Source organism: Mus pahari, chromosome 1, assembly GCF_900095145.1.
Source record: "Mus pahari chromosome 1, PAHARI_EIJ_v1.1, whole genome shotgun sequence".
Classification (NCBI taxonomy): domain Eukaryota; kingdom Metazoa; phylum Chordata; class Mammalia; order Rodentia; family Muridae; genus Mus; species Mus pahari.
Genome location: NC_034590.1, coordinates 31,548,109 through 31,565,295, shown reverse-complemented (window position 1 = coordinate 31,565,295; position 17,187 = coordinate 31,548,109). Strand labels below are relative to the sequence as shown.

Sequence of the window (17,187 nt, the reverse complement as noted above, 5' to 3'; positions counted from 1 at the left end):
GCTTGCTCCCTTTGCCGTTGTGGAGATGATTTGCAGGGACTCAGTAGTTCATCGTGCTAGGTCCAAGGAAAGTTCCCCAGCCATAATTGAGAGTAGACTTTGAGGCAGAATTAGCAGTGCCAGTGGCACCAGTTTGGCTTTGCACATGGTAATGCCTGGCAATGGATTCAGGCTTCTCACAAGCACTGACAACAATGTTAACCCTGTTGCCTTGCTTTAGAGATAATCAGTAGAGTACAGGCTGCAGGTTGAATGTATCCTGACCCTCTAGCATATAACTTGGTTTGTGTGGCTGTGGTCTGTTCAGGTGGTGAACAGAAAGCCTCTGTGTTCCTGGTCACTTGAAAGATTATGAGGCAATTGTCTTGGAATTAGAACAGGAGCTATGCCTTGGAGGTGATGGCTGTTACCTCTGTTATCAGTTTCCACCACATTTACACCCTTACATGTGTTCAAGGACTGGAGGCAGTTTGTTGGACTTGGTGGAAGCATGAGACTTGCAGACCTGTGTCTGATATAGATGTGTAGGTAGAAAATTTGTAGGAATCGCCTCTCAGGTTGGTGCTGTTGCTTTGTATTTTGCTGTTGGAATATCTCTTGTTATGTTTCAACTTTCTTGGAAGGCTCCTAGGCAAGGTCAAAGTGAAAGTGTAGATGGGACACTCTCATCAGGACTGAGGTCCAGCATCTTGGATCCCCTAGTGCTATGGGCATCAGGCACAGGCTAGCCAACCACTCAATTGTCATTTCCATCTTCAAACTATATCCAGACTCTCCAGACACTTGTCTGTTCTTTGCCTACTCTATCAGAAATCATGGCTTAGGGTACAGCAGCTCCTGAAGCTCTAATGTCTTGCAATTTTTGCTGTTGTGGAGATTCTTGTCAGAGACTCAGTAGGTAGTCATACTAGGTCCATGGACTCACCCCCAGCCATAATGGAATGTAGACTGTGAGGCAGAAGTAGCAGTTGCATTGTAGCATTGCTTGACTCTGCACAATTTAATTCCTTCCAATGGATTCAGGCTTCTCAGAAGCACTGCCTTGAATGGTTACCCTGTGGTGTTCTTCTACAGAGATACAATGGGGTGCAGCCTGCATGTGGAATGTAGCCTTAGGTAGTATCATGTAACTAGGACTGTGTGACTGTGGTCTCTACAGGTGGTGAACAGAAAGACTTTTTGTCTCTGGCATCCTGTAAGATAACCAGGCAATTGGCTTGGAAAGAGAGCAGGAAATAAACATTGTAGGGAATGGCAGGCACCTCTCGGGTCAGTTTCCACCACATTTACACACTTACCTGTGTCCAAGGAATAATGGCACTTGATGGACATGGAGGAAGGTTTAAACTTGCAGACCTGTCTCTGAGACAGATGTGTAGGTAGAACTTCGTAGTATCCCCCTCATGGCTAAATGTTGTTGCTTTACATGTTGTTGTTGGGATATCCCTTGATATACTTGATGATTGGAATCCTAGGGAAGGTCAAAATGCATATCCTGGACCTGTTCTTACATCCACAGCCTTGGGATAACTATCTGGTTGAGCATCCCTCAAAATTAGAGACTGATTTCTCATGGGACTCTCTTTCTGTTGAAGATTTTTGGTGACTCTCCCAGAAGGACAAGTTGCTATCTGTGCATTGGAAGAAGTATTCAATGGGTCACATGATGTTTTACAAATCCAGCTTGATACTCATGCTTATGAGCATTGTTAATCATAATCTTAGTTCTTGGATGCAGGCTGAATTTGATGCACTAAGATGCCTTGATTCATATTGGATCATGGTATGGGATAATTCAGCACAATGGGATTTATGTGTACATCTGATGGGTATGGCCTGAAAAGTCTTTTTTGCAAGAACAGATCAGTGTAGCATGGATAACCAATGGCAATATCATTAGAGAGGATGTGCTCACAACAGACAAAAACAGCACTGGAACTATGGACATCAGTAGGGACAAGCTGCTACAGTCAAGGAAGTGACAGAGAGAGAGAGAGAGAGAGAGAGAGAGACAGAGAGACAGAGAGAGAGAGACAGAGACAGAGACAGAGACAGAGACAGAGACAGAGACAGAGACAGAGACAGACAGAGAGAGACAGAGAGAGAGACAGAGAGCACACTAAGCACATCGTTCATCTCGATTTGAACAGGTCTTAGCTAAATGGCTGAATGTGCTCTTTGTTGTCTTACAGAGACAAGTTCCATGTCCTCCATGGGCCATGATTGACATCCAGATAAATTGTGCCCACAACATAAGATGAAGGTTGATGACATCTTTTTGAGCCACCAGTGACCACTTTTGTTGTTGCTGCCTTTCCTGAGGAAATGTGAGTTAAAAGTAAGGAATACATGAAATTCCCCAAGAATTTATGGTACACATGGCAATGTGGATCAGAGAGAATCTGCTGTCCTTTATGCATGATACTTCTGGATTTGTAGCAGGCTTAATGCCTCTAGTTTCTCCCCTGACTGGTGCTTAGTCTCTTTATTCCTTGGAAATTAATGGGGGATGTCTTGCATTTCCCTGTTCTTACCAAACTTTAGCACTCTTGAGTATCCTAATCCTCTAAGCACAAGACCGCCTTTGTGCTGTAACGATGATGATTCCCAATCAAACATTCCTTGAAAGGCCAAACAAAATGAGTGACTATTAGTACTGCCAGTTATCATGACTGAGTACCAGCAAGAGAGATCACCCTTGTACTGTGGTTGTCAAATACAGGCTGGAACAATACTCCATTACCCTTGATTTCCTTGAGTTGTAGACAGAATCAATGATGACGGGCCTGTAATTTGCCTACTTTTCCAGTATCAATGGTCTTGGTCTTGGGAGTCCCTTCAGGTCTATTGACAGCCTCTCTATATTTTCTGAGGAGATATTTGGCAGAGTCTGGATAGGAAAACTCCTAGGTCCCAGGAGTGTAGTCTAGCCTCATCCGACTAAACTGTGTTGTAGAGTTAGGAAGAGGAGTGGCAAAAAATCTTGTCTCTGTAATGTGGAATTCAAGAAGAAGGTTTAGGAAACTTATCTTCAGTCTTAATATGAAAGTTAATTCTGTGTTTTGTTACTCACAGAGACAATGAAGTGCAGGCTGTATGATGAATGGGGCCTAACGTAGTAGTATGATACTGCAACTGTGTGACTGTGGTCTGTTCCTGTCCTGAACTAGAAGACCCTTTGGGCTGGGTCACTGAATGAATCCTGGTACATGAACTCAGAAACACTGAAGGAGTGCAACATTGGAGGTGGTGGCACACAACTCTATTGTCATTCTGCACCTTGTTTACTTGTTTTCCTGTGTCCAAGGACACTAAGGAATTTTGTGGACTTATTATGAGAATTGCATACATGTGTCTGAGGTGGGTATGTGATCACTGGTAGGAATCTCCCCTTGTGTAGATCAGGTTGGTTTTGGTTATTAATCTTCTTGTGGTGAATCTTAGAATGTTCTTGAGTCCTCCTAGGTAATGGGAAAGTTTGAACAGTTTGGAGCAGTGCTCATATAAATTGTCCTAATAGGCATTCTGATAGGCTGATGTAATCCTGAAAGCTGGAATCTCAGGGGGTTTTTGTCACTGTTTTTATTTCTGATATTTTGACTGTAACTCTCCCAGAATGCACAGTTCATGTTCTGTCTAGGTTTGCATGGAGAGAAGTGATTTATTGGCCTTATGATATCATTCAAATCGAGGGTGAGACCCATAATCATGGTCATTGTCAACAAGAACTTTGGCTTTTGGATTTAGGCTGAATTTTGGTCATGTAGATGGCTTGAGTCAAGTGGGTTGAAATCATGGGAGTTATCAACCCAAATGGGTTATGCTTATATGTTTCTAATTGTGCATGTGTGTTCATTTAAGTCTTCTCAAGAAGACATCACTGAATGGTGCCTTATCCATGCTATTCCCATGATATATGAATTGCTCACAAGTAACAATTTGCAAAGTATAAAGACTGACAGAGGCACAGAGAAGACATAGTATGGTGATGTTGCTGTCAGTGAAAGAGAGACAGAGAATAGCAGAGAGTAACATAGACAGAGAGGGACAGAGAGATACATAGAGACAGAAAGACACAGCACAGATAGAGATATGAAGGCAGAGAGACAGGGGGAAAAGTAGCAAGTGAGTTAGATGCAGATTTAGAGCAAGAAAGAAGGGTACTTGTGGTACTTGATAGCCCCAGTTCTTCCACTCATCTGTTGGTAAGCAGGACCTATTAAGAACTTTGATGTCTTGTTCATCAAAAACCTTGTAGTGTAGAATTGTGTAGCTTTGGAACCACTATTGCAGCAGCTCACATAATGGACATACATATCCATGGAGCCTTGGTAGTACTGGTGAACTTGGAAGACCTGCCACCTGATTCTCCATTGGGATACCCAATCTTCCCTGAGAGTGGGTGCCATTGTAACTGGATTTATCTGGCTTGATGCCTTAAGAGTGTCCTCACACCTTTGAGAATTTTCTGATGATCTCAGTGGAGAAAGCTGATGTGATAGACATCTTAAAAGCTATTGGACTCTAGATTTGCTCTGGTCTCATCTTTAAGGAAGTGATAGGAAACTAAGTCTCGCCAAGCATTTGAAAGTAATGGGAGTGCTATGTTACCAGACAATTGCTGAGAGGAATAAAGTCCTCACTCTGGGCAGGATAGTCCAAGGACTTGGCAAAAACTGGAGTGTTGACAGCCCCAGTGTGTTCTGACCATTCCAAAATACAAACTAAGCCTATGATCCGTCTCAATGTACATGGGTGTCATCTAAATGGCTGCATATACTCTTTGTTGTTTTCACAGAGACACATTCCTTTTCCTTCATGGGCCATGAGTGACATCCAGAGAAAGCATCGCCACAACATTGGACGAAGGTTGATGACATCTGAATGAGCTACCAGTGACCCTTTTGGTTGTTACTGCCTTGCCTGAGGAAAAGCGAGTCAAAAAGTAAGGAATTCATGAATTTCCCCCAAGAATTTAAGGTGCTCAAGACTTTGTGGACCACACTTCTACTTGACAGATATCCCACAGTTTTGACATGGATAATATCTTGGGGTCCACAACAAAATTCAGGCTTGATTTTCTTCAGTACACATTTCTCTCAGCACTACTGTCTTGTAGTCTCCTATTAGCATAGCATACTAACCTGTTCTTACAGCATTCCACCACTTTTTTTTTTTTGGTTTTTCAAGACAGGGTTTTTCTGTATAGCCCTGGCTGTCCTGGAACTCACTTGGTAGACCAGGCTGGCCTCGAACTCAGAAATCCGCCTGCCTCTGCCTCCCGAGTGCTGGGATTAAAGGCGTGCACCACCACGCCCGGCAGCATTCCACCACTTTTAAGTTCAAAGTTCTAGATCATTCTAGAATCCTGAAAAAAATACCAGTTGGTTCTTCACAGAAATTCAACACTACTTTTACCAAATTCTGTTTTACTTAGTTATTTTTGCTCTAATAAATCACCATGACTAGGGAAGCTTAGGAAAGAAAGGATTTAATTGGACTTATTGTTGTACAGGATTACAGTCTTGGATGGCACAATTATGCTTTACAGCAAGAACATTTGTGATCTTATATCTTTATCTACAACCAAAAGGCTGAAAGAACACTGATAATGTTATGAGTCTTTGAAACCCAGTGCCCACCTAACATGACATATCTCATTCAACAAGCTCACAACTTTTAAAACTTCCACACCAATATCAAACTAATGATTCAAACCAGTGAACATATGTAGGGCATTATCATTCAAACTGCCATAGTAAGGTTTTTGTTAAATGTAGTCTTGTATGTAGTCATTTGCATAAATGTTTTATCTGTATAGAAAATGTAATTTTAATTTCCTGAAATAAACAATATTTTGGTATGTTCTACATGAGTTTATTGGCCAAACTATTTAACAGGTTGATATTATATTTTAAAAATTTTTTATAGTGTTTCTACATATCAGTTTATATTTTGTCACTAAAAATTATTTCTTTGTATTTTTCTGCTCCTATCTAATTAATAGACTAATCTCCTGATGACTCTTTTCATTCTTTTTCTAGAAAAGTATTTATTCAAATCTAAGTAATTAAATAGTTAAGTTATTTTATGTAAATTTATTTTATTCCAGGAAAGTAGAAAATAGAAACATGACAATTATTTTATCTGAAATCATTGTCATAGAATTTAAGCTAAAAAATAATGAAAGAATAAAGCATAGAATCTATGGTCCCTGGATTGTGGTTGTTACTTTAAGCTTGTAAAAAAATGTATGGGAAAACAAAGAAAGAAGAATGAAAAGAAGAAGGAGAAGAGGAGGAGAAAGAAGTGAAAGTAAAAGAGAAAGATGAAGAGGAAAAAGAAAGAAGTAGAAGCAGGAGAAACAAAAGTGGAAGAGGCAGAAAAAGCAGAAGAGGAGGAGGAAGAGGAGGAGAAGTAGGGGAGGGGGAGGAGGAGGAGGAGGAGGAGGAAGAGGAGGAAGAAGAGGAGGAGGAGAAAAAGAAAGGAAAAAAGAAGTAAAAACAACACCACTACATTTATAAGAAGTTATAAAGTCATTTGTTTTCTGACCACTCTATGAATCCATGCTTCAAAGTGACTCTCCCTATGTAATGTAACCAGATATGTTCTATCACATGTAAATGTACAGTATAATATTTTTCAACCCTTTTCCTCTTTAGGACATGTGTTCCTAAACTCTGCGATTTTTCCTGTCTCCTAGCAGATGATACCTACAGTGATGAGTTGGAGTCATTATAGATGGTGCCATTTCTTCTACCTGCAGCTTCACCAAAACAATCTTCATTCTACATGCTGATGCCTCTATCCTGTGTAACAGCAGACACCACCTGCAGATAAGAAATGCTTAAGTGAGAAATGTTCATTTTGGGATATCATCGCTGAAACTATAATTTGGGCATGGTGACTGTTTCCCTTGCTGCCACTTGACTCAATCCCAGAAGTTTAATAGATCAAATAATATTGTACAAGATGCCCAAAGTGGTGGAAGTAATTAGTGCTCCTATAAATATAGATTGATAATTTCAAATATAACATTAAAAATAAAATGCATGATTAAACAAATCTGAATGCATACTTATATGATTAATACATAAAATATGTGCTGCCTCTTTTTTGAAGACAAGCCCCATAATTTCTCTCTGTTAAGAGAAGGGTATACATGATTTTAAGCAATAAATATACAAGCAGATACACATAGTGTCTGGTGGGGGGACTTCTAGTAGTAATGCCATATTATTGTGCAAATTGCTACTTTTGTTTGATTCTTTTTGATGAGCTTTTGCTACTATGTCATTGTTGAATGACTATATAACTGTGTTGTAGATGAAATAGAATTAAATATTTTAAATATTGCTTATACATTAGCATTTATATAGGTGCCAATTTTCTGCACAATAGACTTTCATATATATTAACATTTCTGCATTCATCTCCTCTATTAAAGTAAGTTTACCTAGAACAAAAATTATTGAAACTAAGTATATTGACACTTAAAATTTTTATAATTATCATGATTCCTTTAAGAATGTGCTTGAAGAGCTTTCTTGTCAGAGCCAATGAATTAGATTGCCCAATTTTTCAAAATGCCATTATGGTAGATTTTATAAATTATTGAGATCCTTTCCAGTGTGTTAGCCCAAATTGTTGCTCTGAATTGTATTTATTTTATTTTTGAGTTTGATCATTTTCATGTTTATTAGCCATCTGTATTATTTTAATTTCCTATTTATGTCAATACTTGGAAGTATGTGTAGATTTAGTCTCTTTAATGATCTTATAGTATTGGGGAAAGATAAGATTTTGGATTGTCAAACATTACATGTTTGTCACTCTTTTAAACTTTGTTTTGTTATCAAAATGCGTATTATTCTTACATGTCCAAGTATAACCATGTTTGCTTTTATGGATTCTGAGTTTCATGTCTTTTTTTTAAAAAAAATATTCTGAAACCATAAAGTTTTTCACCTATGTTAATTCTAATTATTTTCTGTTTTTAAAAGTCAAATTCTTATATCATGAAAATGATTTTATTTTGAAATCTTACAGTTGCAAAGTTATTTGCCATTACTTATAGTTATTTACCAATAATTGCCCATTTATCTGTAATGCCATCTTGCATATGTGCTGTATTCTCATCCATGAATGGCTCCATTTTTGTTGTGTGGATATGTGTGTCTCTCCTCCCTTCTGTCTCATGTGTCTTCTTGTTGGAAGAAGTTACAGTTTAGACTGTAATTTTATCAATCTTAATAAATTAATCTGGGAAAAACTTGTTTTAAATGATACTGTCTTCATAAATAAGGACAAGGTATATCTCTTTTATTAAATAATTATTGTTATTTTCCCTGTGATGTTGGGCTTTTCTCTCTTTTTTGCTTATTTATTTGGTTTTAAAGGTTTTTAGATTTTGTTTTAGGGGTATGAGTTAAGTGGCCCTGTTACTCCTTTTCATTATTTATAGAATGTAACAATTTTGCAAATACTATTTTTATCTCCCAATCCAATTGATAACAATTTTGGTTATGTTGATAAAACTCTACAAACTGGTAATCTCAGAGCTCTTTAGCAATCATGGGCATATTATCCTCCCTTGATTTAAATGGGATTTCCCACAATGTTTTGTGGATATGAGTAGCACATTGCTACTTGTCTATATTTCCAAAAAGACCACCTTGAAAGAGCAATGATCAAGCAAAGTTAAGTTTACTAAACTTACTGCAGCAAGGGAAAACAACACCATAATAGGGCTTAGTAGTGTTTGAAAGGCAAAATAATGGCCTTTCTACTCATACTATGGTATGAGGCATCGACACAATAACAAAAGTGCCCAATTCAGCATGCAATACTTTAAGATGGATTGGGGTAGGATGTGTTCCTAATGTGCTTCTTGATAATTAAACTGCTACCTAAGTGAGTTGTTGGCCTCAATAAGATATTAGTGACAGAACAGATATTTATCTACATATGCAAATAGAATTTATTACTTAATAGTTGGTCTTGCTGAGCACACTCTACTATTGGGGTTCTCAGGTCTTATTCTCAAAAGGGAAGTTATTTTTTATATGACTAAATGTAAGTATAATGTATTATTGTAACTTTAACTTTGAGATATTTGATATATTATGTTAGGTTGGTTGTGCTTCCATTTTTCAAATTTTTTAAGAATTTAAATTCAAGCCAGCTAGAGGATCTAATTGCTACTTTTTGTACAAGTACTTGTACTATATTTTTAATAATTATTTATTGCCATAAAGTATTTTATTTTTAATCATTAGTTATCCTTTTATTCCATACTTGGGTATACTCTCTTCATTTAATTCTCTGTATTAACTGCAGAGCTCTAAGCATTTAATTTGATTTGGACTTTTTTGAGTTCATATGATTAAATGAAATCACTTTTGCATTCACTTTCTTATCTATTTCTCTTATTCATTTGTGTTAGAATTTCTTATTATGTTTAAGTAATGTACTGAATTTCCATTCTGTGCAGTGATCAATGGGTTGTAACTATGGTTAATTAAGCACATCAGTGAAATCTGGTCTTTGATGGATAATGAAATCTCTGAGCTTGTTCACATTACCACATATTGTATGTTTCATATCCGATACATTATGTTTATTCTTTTCTCACAGAAGATTACAATGCACCCAGATTTTCTATCACACTATTTATATTCTGCATTTTCAAATGAGTAAGTTGCACATGTGGATTTTTAGAATAACCCATTTTATTCTCTGATTCATAATCAAGATTTTATATTCTATATTTTTTCCAGGTTTTAAAAATGTTCCAAATATATTTATATATTTTCCTTATGTACTTTTCATAATAATTGTTTAAAAATTTAAATCCATTAATTTTCAATTATTCTTGATAAATAAAATATGTTGCCATATATACTTTCTGAAATAATAAACATGGCACATGAGAGATAAGGAAAGTGATGATCTGTATATCAGGCCAACAGCCCATGCCATTACATTATTAATCTGCTCTGTGTTCTTAATGTTATTTTTAAAACCGTTTTAAAAGAGTGGTTGGTTAAGTGGTTTAGGTATATAAGACTTAATTTGAAAGCATAGACCCATTATTGAAAAGTCGAATGTGGTGTTACATTATTATATATGTGTATACTCCCTTTGCTAGTAATCAGACACAGCTTGATGGCTCTTGTTCACTGTAAACCAGTCCATCTTAATCACTGACCTCCAGAAAAATGAGAGACCCTGAATTAAAAGCACCAAACAACAAAAATTTTAAACATGCTAAGACAGATTGTTCTTGGTAATAACATCTACAGCTATTGTTCTGGCTTCATCATAGCCATATTACCTGCTACAAAGCACTACCAAACATGCATATGCCTAGGAACTCAAATATGCACAAACAAAATATTAAATGAGTGAGGTTTATCTTAACAATTTCTCCCACAGAAATTTTGCAATATCTTCATTAATTATCCATTTCTTCATTAATTCTGGAGGGAGTACACACATTTGCCATATTGCAAATGAAAAGTCAGAGGACAACCTTAATTTAGGTCTTCTAGTATGTAGGTTCTAGGGATTGATTGCAAGACATGAGGCTTGGTCTTAAGTACGTCTACCTATTGAGGCATCTTGCTGGCTATTTTGAAATATATTTTAAGTGACTTTGTGTATTAAAAATTCATAGTTTGCAAAGTTACTTCAAATAATTATAATTCTTAATTCTAGGATCTCTGGCCATGTTGTTCTTTCTTCTCCATAGATAACTAGTGATACAACATTATTCTCATTGTCGCTGTCTCTCCCATTCACTTATACACCCTCAATTCTCCAAGGTATAAATCCATTAGGAGTATTTTTCCTTTTTATTAATTATTTTTATTATTTACATTTTAAATGATATCCATCTTCCAAGGTACCCATCCACAAAATCCCCATACCATCCTCCATCTCTCCCTTACATTTTGCCTCAATGAAGGTGCTCCTTGACCTACTTACCCAGTCCTGCCTCACTGCTCTAGAATCCCCCTAAGCTGGGGCATCAAGCCTCCATAGGAGCAAGGGACTTCCCTCCCATTCCTCCCTCTTTACTTGGTGGTTTAGTCCCTGAGAGCTCTGGGTGATCCATTTAATTGATATTGTTCTTAGAGTTGCAATCCTCTTCAGCTCCTTCAATCTTTCCCTTGACTCTTCCATTGGTGTCTCCAGATAATCCTGACTGTTGTTTGTAAGTATCTGCATGTGTATTAGAAAGGTGCTGGTAGAACCTCTCAGAGAACAGCTGTATTAGACTCCTGTCAGCAAGCATTTTGTGTCATCAGCAACAGTGTAGGGGTTTGGTGTCTTTAAATGGGATAGATCCCTAGGTGGAGGGGTCTCTGGATGGCCTTTCCTTCCATTTCTGTTTCATTTCTGGGCATATCATTCCTTTAGACAGGAAAATTTCTGGATTAAAAATTTGAGATATGTGGGTAGCACAATCTGTCAACTAGGGGCATGCCTATCTACTGGAGGTGGTCTCTCCAGATTGTATCTCCCCTTTCTTGGGTAATTTGGATAAAGTCATCACCATTGGGTCCTGGGAGCCTTTTGCTTCCCTGGAGTATTAGACTTTCTAGAGGCTAAACCTAGTTCCCCATTCCCCACTACTGCCTGTTTCTATGCAATATCCTGACACTTTGAACTTCTCTCCTGTCCCTTCCAATAACTGATACTGCTCCATTTCCTTCTTCCTCCTTTCTTCCTCCAAGGTCCCTCCTTCCCTCTACATCCTATGATTGTTTTGTACCTCATTCTATGTAGGATTAAAGTATCTACACTTTGGTATTCCTTCTTCTGAAGTTCCATATGGTTTGTGGGTTTTATCATGGGTTTTCTTAGCTTTGGGACTAAAATCTACTTATTAGTGAATGTATACCATGTGTGCTCTTTTGTGTCTGGGTTACCTCACTCAAGGCAATACTTTCTAGTTCCTTTCATTTGCCTGTGAATTTAATGAAATCATTGTTTTTAATAGCTGAGAAATAATCCATTTTGAAAATGTACTACAATTTCTGTATCCATTCTTTGGTTGAGGGACAACTGGGTTGTTTCTACCTTCTGGATATTATAAATAAGTCTGCAACAAACATAGTGAAACATATGTCCTTGTTATATGTTAGAGCATGTTTTGGGTAGATACACAGAAGTGGTATAGCTGGGTCTTCAGGAAGAATTATTTCCAATTTTTTGAGGAATAGCTAGATGATTTCCAAAGTGGTTTTACCAGCTCACATTCCCACCAACAATGGAGAAGTGTTCCTCTTTCTCTATAGCCTAGTCAACATCTTCTGTTGCCTGCATTTTTTAATCTTAGCCATTCAGATTTGTGTGCGGAAGAATCTCTGGGTCCTTTTGATTTGAATTTCCCTAATGACTAAGGATGTTGAAAAATTCTTTAAATGCTTCTCGGTCATTCAATATTCCTCTATTGAAAATTCTTTGTTTAGCTTTGTATCCCATTTTTAATAGGGTATTTGGTTTTCTGGCATCTAACTTCTTAAGTTCTTTGTATATTTTGCATATTAGTCCTCTATTAGATGCAGAGTTGGTAAAGATCTTTTCAAAAATCTATTGGCTGCTGTTTTTTCCCTATTCACAGTGTGCTTTGCCTTACACAAATTTTCAATTTTTCTGAGGTCCTCTATTTCATTTAAATCAGTTTAGATATTATATTTGCTTCTGAGTGGATCCTACTTCACTCACCCATCCACCCACTCTCCTACAACTTATTTCTACCAGTATCCCCCTTCCTTGGGGTATCAAGGTTCTACAGGATTAAGGACAATCTCTCCCACTGAGGCCAGGCAAGACAGTCCTCTGCTACATATGTAGTGTGTGCTACAGACCAGCTCATGTATGCTCTTTGATTAGTGACTTTGTCTCTGGGAGCTCTGAGGGGTCCAGGTTAGTTGATACTGTCATTCTTCCTATGAAGTTACAATCATTTCAGCTCCTTCAATAGTACCCCTAATTCTTCTATAAGGGTCCCTAACCTCAGTCTAATTTTTGCCTGTAAATGTTTACATGTGTCTAAGTCAGCTGCTGACAGATCCTCTCAGAGGCTAGACATGCTAGGCTCCTCTATGCAAGCATAACATGACATCAATAATAGTGTCAGAGTCTGGTGTAATGCATGGGATGAACACCATTTTGGGCCCATCACTAGGTGGCCTTTGATTTATAATCTGCACAATTCTTGTCTCAATATTTCTTTTGAGACAACAACAATTCTGAGTCAATGAAATTTGAAGATGGATGAGTGGCCCCATTCCTCAACTTGGGGTCATTTCTATCTACCAGAAATGGTTATTTCAGGGAACATCTCCCAAATGTTGGGCATTTTGAAATGGTCATCCCCATTGAGTCCTGGGAACTTTTTATATCTCAGGTATCTCTAAGACTTTATACAGTTTCCCTCCACCCACTGCTGCTGCATATTTCCATATATTCTCCTAGCCCCCTAGACTTCTATGCTCTCTCCCCCATATTTGATATTGTTCCCCTTTTCACCTTCCTCTCTTTTCTATCATCATGGCCCCTGGCTTTCTCTGCCTCCTTTGATTGGTTTCCCCATTTTAAGTGGATTCAAGTATCCACATTTGTGCCTTCTTTCATGTTAAATTTCAGTCTGTGAGTTGTATCATGGGTATTCTGGAGTTTTGGATATACTTCTTCCTGAGTACATGCCTGTCCTTTTGGGTTACCACCCTCAGGATGGTATTTTCTAATTTTGTTCATTTGATTGAAAAGTTCACGATGTCTTCACTTTTAATAGCTGTATATTATTCCATTGTGAACATGACCATATTTTCTGCATCAATTCTTTTGTTGACGGACATCTTGGATGTTTCCACCTTCTGGATGTTACAAATAAGAGTGCTATGAACATAGTGGAATGCCTGTTCTTGTGGTATATGGAATATCTTTGAGTATATGGCCAGGAATGAGATAGTTGGGTCTTCAGGTTGAACTATTTCCAATTTTCTGAAGAATTGCCAGGATGATTTTCAGAGCCGTTGTACAAGTTTGCAATTGAAGCAGGAATGGAGTAGTGTTCCTATTTCTCCACATCATTGCCAGAATGTGCTATTAATGAGTATATATATATATATATATATATATATATATATGCCATTCTGATTGTTGGATTGTTGAATCTCAGGTTCATTGTGATTTACATTTCCCTGATAAATAAGGGTGTTCAACATTTCTTGTTTCTACTTCCTGTATAGAGCTTTCCTTAGTAAACATCCAGTGGTGGTTTTATCTCTTAGGGTCTTGGGTATGACCACCTGTGGCCACACCTGAACCAGGTACTTCCTGAAAGGTGGGCTGGGGCTGAAAGAGAATAGATGGTGAACAAGGACAGAAGGCTAAGACAAAAGTATTCTGGTCAAAGTCTGAAACAGCCTGCTTCAAGGCTGAAAGGAGGCTACAAATACCTCCTAAATATATAATAAAAATTAGCTGGACTGGGGCACAAAATATATTTATGCTCCATTGCCCTGCCTAGGAATTATGGTGGCTGGCGGTCACACCTGACTTGGGAACTCAGATTTTCCCGAACTATTCTTAATCGTCAAGGAGGATACACACATCTTGTTTGTGATTATTTTGCACAAATATGGCTCTGTGGAGTATTATTAATAAACCACAGCCTCTTTGCATATACCTCTGTCTTGATTGATATAGTTCAGAAATCTGGTTGCCCATCATTGACTTTCCTGCCCACATAGCACACCTTATTCCCAAATCAGACCAAAGCCACAATATATACTCAATATGTTTTTTCATATCGAAGAATTCCTGCCACTGCTCTTTCTGAAGACAAAGCTGCACGCTGGCTGCAGACAGGCTGTAGGGTGTTAGCTGACCTGCTTGAAACACAAAGCCAAAACAGTTGTAAAGCAAGGAGATAAAAGTTTCTTTGGGGAAGCCCAGGTACTCTATTCAGTTCCAAATTAGCAACAATTAAGCTCAGACTATAGCTTCCAGGTGTGGGGGAAGCTGCTTTGAGAATCAACAGAAATGCTGTAAATTTTCTGTTAGTAGAGGCTGCGCTCCAAATTAATTCTTTGGCTAAAAAAGATTTTTCGCCATTACCAAGGTGGGAATTATACTTACTAGAAGATTCAGAGGCTGTATCCACTTGACGAATCAATCTTTCTGGTAATCATCTTGCTGCATCTTCTTTTTGTGAAAAAACGCAGACAGAACCTCTTCCCCAAATTAAAACGGGGTCTGGACCACTCCACGTATTAGTTAATGGGTCCTGCCATTTAACCATGGCATAAGAACTGGAAGTAACTAGATGCCAGTGGTGATCTGCTGCAGACTGACCTTTAGCGTCTGTTTGCAAAAAATTCAAAACAAATAATACAAAAGCAAGATGTGCTTTTGGTGACCTTGAGGGGTATAATTGCCCCTTTTATGTTTTTAAAAGTCAGTTTTTCAGAGTGCTATGAGCACGTTCAACAATTCTTTGACCCATGGGGTTATAAGGAATTCCAGTTTTATGTTTAATACCAAATTCCTTACAAAATGAAATAAAATTTTTGCCAATATAAGCTGGGTCATCCGTTTTAATGACTCTAGGCAAGCCCATAGCATTGAAGGCTTGTAAGCAATGATCAATTACATTTTTAGAGGCCTCTCCCATATGTAGAGAAGCAAAAAGAAATCCTGAACAAGTGTCAATACAAACATGTATATATCTTAATTTTCCAAATTCTGCATAATGACTTGCATCCATTTGCCAAATGTGATTGGGCATAAGACCTCGTGGATTAACTCCTAAATGCGTAACTGGAGATAATATAATACATTTAGGACACTGTTTTACGATCATTCTTGCCTGCTCCTTAGTGATCTTGTGTCAGAGTCCTAAGGTATGGCTAGAGAGATGACATTTATCATGATCACTTCTAGCCAATGCAACAGGATCTGAAATTAAGGCCTCTCCTATCAGAGCTCTGTCAATACAATCATTACCTGCAGTTAAGGGTCCAGGAAGACCAGAATGAGCTTGTATATGACCAATGTAAAAATGATGTTTTTGAGCAAGAATGATGTTTTGCAATTGTGAAAACAGAGACCATGCTGGTGTACCACAGGTCTCCAATAAGGGAACTGACTGTGCAATATATAAACTATCAGTAAAAATATTAAAATCATCATCTACAGACTGAAAACATTTAATACCACTGTCAGCTCTGCTAACTGAGCTGAAAGCCCAGGAGTCTCTAAGACTACCTGTTGATTATTTACTAGGTATCCAGCTTGCCCTTTAGAGGAACCATCAGTAAAATTCAAAAGAGCATTACAGAAAGGCTGTAAAGAGGTCATGTTAGGAAATATCACTCCGTTTCTATTTAAAAATTGTTTCAGTCTATCTTGGGTATTATCCATAGTTCCTATAAATCCTGTTTGAGCAAGCAACCAATTTGTACTGTGCTGTTTCAGCCAAGTATCTTGATCTGCACTGTAATGCTGAACAATGATATCTGGCTCTTTGCCAAAATAAGTTAGTGCCTGCTTCCTTCCAATCATAATCATCTGGGCTACTGCAGGATATTACATTTAGGAGATATCCCCAAATGAATCCACATCAGAGGAGCTCTTTGCCACAACAATCCTGTAGGTGCATGAATTGTATAAAAAATTAACAGATATAAAGGCAAAGAATAATCTATATAAGTAACAAATTGTTCTTCAATGGCTCTTTCCACTTGTTGTAAGGCCAGCAATCCTTCTGAGGTTAAAGATCTAGGGAATGTAGGATCAGAACTCCCTTTAAGAATATCAAATAAAGGTTTCAAATCTCCTGTAGTAAGCTTTAAATAGGGGCAAAGCCAATTAATGTCACCTAGCAAGTTTTGAAAATCGTTTAAAGTTTTTAAGCTGTCTCTGAGAATAATTATTTTGGGGGGAGGGAAACAGCTTGATCTGTAAGTCTAAAACCCAAATAATTATAAGGATCCTGAGTTTGTACCTTTTCAGGAGCTATTTGTAGCCCCTTGTCAGCTAAAGCCTGTTGTAAATCTCTATAACATAAAAGTAATTCCTGAGGATCTTTTCCTGCCATCAAGATGTCATCTGTGTAATTAATTATGTAAATCATAGGCCATTGTTGTCTCACAGGCTGAATGACTTGTG

General features: G+C 37.7%; 1 protein-coding gene and 1 non-coding gene across 7 annotated transcripts in view; both read left to right on the top strand.

The window, feature by feature from the left end:
- Positions 1-2,196: 2,196 nt before the first annotated feature.
- The window catches only part of LOC115064564, a 74,612-nt gene continuing 59,621 nt past the window's right edge, over positions 2,197-17,187 (top strand). For 4 of the 6 annotated variants that reach the window (XR_003844407.1, XM_029541904.1, XM_029541884.1 and 1 more), the window contains exons 1-3: positions 2,197-2,338; positions 4,799-4,945; positions 6,707-6,851. The gene's annotated coding sequence lies outside the window, so the exon portion shown is untranslated. Of the gene's footprint in view, positions 2,339-4,798; positions 4,946-6,703; positions 6,852-17,187 lie in introns of all 6 variants that reach the window. The other 2 variants (XM_029541889.1, XM_029541899.1) reach the window with 2 other exon arrangements.
- Positions 2,592-2,680, top strand: LOC115062823. The gene has a single exon (XR_003842743.1). It is a non-coding gene; the product is annotated as a small nucleolar RNA SNORD116 (small nucleolar RNA).